At 45.7% G+C, this 6,454-nt stretch overlaps 1 pseudogene; it reads right to left on the reverse strand.

Moving 5' to 3' along the window:
- Positions 1 to 295: 295 nt before the first annotated feature.
- LOC127230042 (patatin-like phospholipase domain-containing protein 4) lies at positions 296 to 1,697 on the reverse strand (annotated as a pseudogene).
- Positions 1,698 to 6,454: the final 4,757 nt, after the last annotated feature.

The following is a 6,454-nucleotide window of genomic DNA, read 5'->3' on the forward strand; positions in this document are numbered from 1 at the left end:
CAAATACACAGGCTCACATGTTAACTACACAGGATCACATGCCATGTACACAGGTTCCAATACACACTGCACTGGCTCACATGGAAACACCATGACTCCATATGTGAACTGCATGTAATGGAGGCGGCGCCAGCCAGGATGTCATGTGTACACGCGACATACATTAGTGTTGTGGAGCTGGCGCATTAAGATCACAGAAGCCACAGGCACGACATGCGTGTAAAACAAACGACAAGCATGTAAATCACAGGGACTTCATTTATTCAGCTACATACATGTGTGCACACACGCCTGTTCACCAGAAGCGGTCCTCATGGCACAGGAAGCTCATGGCGTCGCAGAAGCCATCATGGTACAGCGACTCCAGGCTTCCACTGGCCGGCTGGAAGAGCGCTCGGGCCAGGTGGGCGACATTGGCCGTGGAGATCTAGGCAGGGCCGCAAATGAGTGTGGGTGGAGCCAGAAGTGTGTGTGGGCTGGGCCAGAAGTGAGTTTTGTGTGAGCATGCTGTGACAGGCGTGGCCACGGAAGCCCCACACGGCTCACCTCCACGTCCTGTCCAGTCTCTTGCAGGCAAGAGCCAAGACCTTGGCCAGGGTCTCGGGGCGAGATGCCATGGCGTCCACAGAATGGGGATATGGAGAGGGTGCGACCACCAGGGGGCAGGGGGAGGCTGCACCAGAGTGCGCCATCTGCCCAGGCCTGGGGAGATGGGGTGCCGGGGGACATGTGAGGAATCGCGACAATATACACGCGTGTTCGGGGTCACTTGTCATAGACACGCGTGACCACACCCAACCACCCCGCCCCTTACTGCCCCGCACACCTGACCCTGGAACTCCACGTGCTTCAGCCTTGAGTAGATGGGGATGAAGCAGCTGGTGAGAAGGACCTGCACATGAGGAGAAACAGGACACGCATGAGGGGAAACATGAGACACACATGAGCAAAACGATACACGTATGTGCAAACATGCGACTCGCATGTGCAAACACAGATGAAACATATATGTAGGAAACACGGAACATGACACATTCTTACACTTCTGGCCCCCGCCCCTCACTTGTATGAGGTCTTCACGGGTCAGGAACTGGGACACCAGGCAGTTCTGGAATGTATTCACTGCAGTCAAGGACACATAGAGTCGTCCCTGCACCAGGACGTGAGCATGGGCTGGGAGGATCTGGTCCAGGCCGTCCCTGATGGTACGGGGGAGGGGGGACACATGTGACCTGTGACCCCTGACATGGGATCCACATGCGTGACCCATGACATGTAACACGTACCATGTGACCTGTGCCCCACCCCACCCCATTACCCCCCCCATGCACCTCAGCTGCTCCATGAGGTGGAAGCTGGGTGTGGCCACGCCCAGTGGTTGCTGCCTGGTATCCTCGGCCAGGCTGTGTGCAAAAGCCTGTGCAGGCCTGTGGGAAGGTTGGGAACCACACACGTGACCCCTGACATGTAACATGTCACAAGTAACATGTCACATGTGCCCTGCCCACACTCACCTCCAGCTGCTCAGGGGAAGTCAGCAGCATGGCTGCCAAAAGGGCCCCGCCCGATGCCCCTGCGTAGCCCCTGACATCACCCAGCAGCCCCGCCCCATGTGCCTACAGCCCGGCAGCCACACCCAGGTGGTAAATGCCCAGGAAGCCACAGGCCCTGAAAGACAGGTGCAAGGGCGGGGCCATCTGGGGCGGGGCGGAGCCTATGGGGCCTGTGGGCGGAGTTTCCGGGGGGAAGGATGGGGTCACGTGAGGAAAGGAAGCCACGCCCCCTCAAAAAAGAATGACAGAAATGGTGCCTCTGTCTTCACTGCTGCTCTCCGGGACTACTTTTACCAGGACCTTGCTCCCTGTGATGTCACTGGCCGACGACATCCCCTCCCCTTCCCACACTGTGGAATTTTCCCCCGCAGTCTTGGAGAGCCCGTCTCAGGGTGGAAGGGGAATATGATTCCCAGAGTCCTTTGCTATGCCTACAGTGGTCGCTGTCTGTGTCCTCACTGGCGCGCCAGCGCCCTTCAGTGTCCTACCTAGATGGCTGCTTCTCTGCATGAAGCCTCTGTTCCCAAGGCCACTGCCAGGGAGTATTACTCCCTGCATGCACTGCAGGGCCGGGCTGGGGGGTCCTCTGTGTGTGATGGCACAGGGCGGTGCCTTCTCTCTCCGCGTCTGCAGCAATGGCATCATTGCATTCTTTCTCACAGATTTGAGGAATAAAATTGTAAGACCCTCAAAATGAGGAGTCTTCCAGGTTCAGTCGATATCCCAAGAACTCAATATCCAGTCCAGTTGCTGCAAAACGCAAGAGGCTTTAATGAACAGGAAGCGTTTGTGCAAACGCACACAGGCTAGGGAGAAGCCCTCTCCCCTGGGCCCAGGTGTTTTTAAAGGCAAACCCACAAGCTTAGGGAGGGGGTGGGACCCTCTTTCCATTGAGTACATGACCCTTGGAGGCCGGATGGTCTGCTATTAGGGTCAGCAGGCCTTAGGGCCTCAGATGTGTTAATTAATCTTGTCTGGGCAAACCAGAGTTACAGCTATCTCTTGACCCTATTTACCACCTGTTGACTCACAGGAAAGGAGGAGCAGTGTGAATTCTTCTTATCTCAGGGCCCTGTGAGAGGAAGCTAGCAAATTCCAAGGAACAGATATTGGTTTCTAGGTTAGTCCATCATTAAAATTACTTTTTAGGTCTTTCAAAATGAATGAAGAGATAATTTCTCACAATTCATCCCTAGAGCGATAACAAAATGATATCAACATTGATATCAAGAAATAAATAAATAATGAAATCACAAGGGACAGTTTAACACCAACACGGTGGATGCAGACTCCATTCTTCCTGTAGTAGAAAAAGACAGATTTGAATAATGAAATAATAAGATAGTTAGATCGTCTGTCACACTTGACACCAAACTTCAGGCTTCCCAGATTATATAATGAAATAATTTAATAATTACATCTTTATGTAAGTTGTTGACCTTTTTTGTATCATCAATTCCTGGGCAGACTTGCCAGATATGGAAAAGTATGCTGTCATCACGGATTTTAAAAATTCCATAGGTTAATCGTCAGATCATCATATTGTCTTGCCTGAAGAATTCTGCTGGCCTGCCATCATGACCAGCACCGGAATCTCTGTTGTGGTGAGGCAGGAACTGAGATAATGGGCCCAATCCTGGCATAGCAGTAGTAGCCAAAATGTTGATATCAGCTGAAAAGATGGCAGCAGCAGGGACATCACCAGCAGAGCTGAAAGAGAGATGTTCTTCCGTGTTCTGGGTCATCATCCTTTTGCCAGGTCTTGGTGATGGTGTCGACCTCCTTATGTCACTACTTCTCATCATAGGTCACAACTGATGTGAAGCTGTGGAGGAAGAGCAGGTAGTCAACACCTAGACCACCATGCCGGCCTTGGTGAAGTCCTTGTACTTCTCAGAGGGCACCCTGCAGTCTTCTGGACTCTTATCAGCCAGCATCCGTAGTACTCTGTGAGATGCATAGATCATTCAAAAAATGCTCTACCCATGTCTACAACTTTCCTAACCTTGTCCCTGACAGATTTTTGCACCCTAATTAATCATAATCGGTGATGGCATTCTCTGTCGTTTAAATAATTTAAAGAATTAAATAAATAAGTCAGTAATAGCTAACTGTCACAATAAAGAGGTTATGTAGCATTTAACTGGAAGGGAAGCATGGCCAGACTCCAATCATGAAGGAGGTCATCATCACCAATTGAAACAATGAATCATCGCAGAGTTGAGTTGTAAAATTCAACATCATGCACACCTTAGAATTTACTGTAGATCAGAAATTATATTTGTTCCCAGAAACTCAACTTTCTGAATCACACCATTGTTGTGGGTGGTAGGTAAATGTTAATAGCACTCTGATCATGTATTGCTGAATGAAGATCCCCATCACCTCTTTTTAAGTTTCTAAACTTTGTGTAAATCATGTAAGAAAACCTGAATTTTGAATGAGATGTTCATAAATTGCAGGATCCAAACTTACAGTCTATCAGTGAATGTCCCCACAAAACACAAAAGCAACCCTGTGATGCACAAAGGTGTCACGTGGTCTCAACTTTTCCATCTGGCAGAAAAAATTTTCTGTATATGAAAACTAGAACTTTATGGCACACCAGGCTTTAATGTTCACTGTGACCTATTTGTGACCCCTTGAGCAGCTTATAAAAAGCCATTTTCTATTGGATGAGGATGGGGCTGGTTACTCTTTATAAATCAGGGGTGTCTCCTTTATCATGTTTTGGAGATAACTGTCTGCACAAGACTGGAGATCAAATGTGTATTTTAGTATCCCAATCTGTAACAGACCTGATTACTGTACTACTCATCTTTGGGTTATTTTTTAGGCATCTCTCCCTCAGCTAAATTCTATTTTGTGTTACTCAGTATCCTGTAAGAATTGGTAAATATTTTGTAACAACAATTCTAATTTTTCTCATCATAGCTTATTGGTGGAGGATTATCCAACACAAGAATGTCATTTATGTATGACTTTAGTGACCCATGCCTTTAATCTCAGCACTACGAAGGCATAGGAAGGCGCATCTCTATGAGCTTGGGGCTAACCTGCTCTACAGAGCAAGTCCCAGGTCAATTTCCTAACCTTTACAAAGAAACACTTTATTTGAAATAAAAAATCAATAAACCCAGGCACAAAAACATATAAATTAAATAAATATAAAAAAATAAATTAAATTATTGCCATTTGCAGGATATACCAAATTGACTCCAAATGGGGAATCTCCCTTAGCCTACAGCCATGGGAGAAGGCCCTACCACAAAGGGCAGATTGTGATGATTCTTCTTGGTAGGCTGATCTTCCTAGGGAGTGGATAGGGGATGTGATGGGGGGTATGAGAGGATGGGAGGGAGAGGGAGCTGGGATCTATAAGTAAAATAACATCTTTTTATTAAGATTTTTAAAGTACAATATAAATAAATATATATATATATATAAAGAAATAAAAAGAATGCCATCTACAGTATGTATAAAATTAACTCCTAATTCATCTTATACTGAAATGTTAGATGTGAAGTTAAGAACATCTTGAATGCACTGGGCAAACTGTGCCCCTCCATGTACTGATACTTCCCTTCCATATTCAGGAAAAGCATTTTGGTGTTGACTACAAAAAACATTTACACACAAAGCTTCCTTATTGAAATGCATTGCTCTTATTAAGCCCCAAAATTAAAGTAATCACATTCTGCACCCTGATCTGCATAACTTCTAGGACTACATGGGATCTCATGGAAATTTGAAAGAGTCATTAGGTTTCCAACCAGTCTCAGGGAGTCCCTGCCTCACAGTCTCTGCCTCTAAATACCATGCTCTTCATCTTAGGATAGCATTCCATTGCTTACCATTCTATGTATTCCTTGCTCTTCCATGCTCCTCACAGTTCCTACAGCAGCACTCACAGCAGAGCAACCAATCCAATGGTGCCTACTGTGCTATAAAATCAAACCTGCAGCATGGCTCCAAAAATTTCCTGTAAAACCTGAGCCTGTGGGCTCAGATTCCCTGATTGGCTAGTGAGTCTTGGTTGACAAGAGTAATTCCTCAATGGTTAGAGTGTTCTTAAAGCCAAAGCAGAAACATGCATTTCTTTCTTTTTTATTTTCTTATTTATTTATTTATTTATTTATTTATTTATTTATTTATTTTGGTTTTTCAAGACAGGGTTTGGCTGTGTAGTAATTCCTGTCTTGGAACACACTTTATAAACCAGGCTGGATAATTCAAAATCTTAATTATTATTATTATGAGGAGGAGGACTGAGGAGGATGATTATGATTACAACTATAACTACTACTACTCTTGTCATTTTGTAGTAGATTTTTCTCATTAATTAATTTTTTTTCTTTATTGATTTTCCAACACACAGATTTTCAATACTGGCTGTCCTGGAACTCTATCTGTAGATCAGGCTGCCCAGAATATTAAAAAATTAAAGAGACTTTAGGAAATAAAAGGTGTTTGTTCTATGGCTTCTTGCTCAGATCAGAAGAACTGCAGATCAATTGGAAATTACATTTTATATATAGACCCCAGAGTTTAGAACAGGTAGAAAGAATGAATAGAACCATTAAGGTGGCTTTATCGAATTTAACGCTTGAAACTGGCTCTACATACTGAGTACAACTCCTGACACTAGCTTTCTATCGAGCCAGGAATGCCCCAGGCCCCCATGTCTTAACTACCTTTGAAATCTTATCTGGTAACCCACCACCAGCTATTGAGGTTTTTGATGCCAACATTTCTGATTTTGCAAATACTCCCTCCATGCAGGCACATCTCCGGGCCGTACAGATAGTCCAACAAGAGGTCTGGAAGCCTCTGGTAGCTGCCTACTTAGAGGGGTGAAAGGCACCGCCCAACCTCATTCCTTCCAGATTGGCGACTTCATC

Source organism: Phodopus roborovskii, unplaced genomic scaffold (assembly GCF_943737965.1).
Source record: "Phodopus roborovskii unplaced genomic scaffold, PHOROB, whole genome shotgun sequence".
Classification (NCBI taxonomy): Eukaryota; Metazoa; Chordata; class Mammalia; order Rodentia; family Cricetidae; genus Phodopus; species Phodopus roborovskii.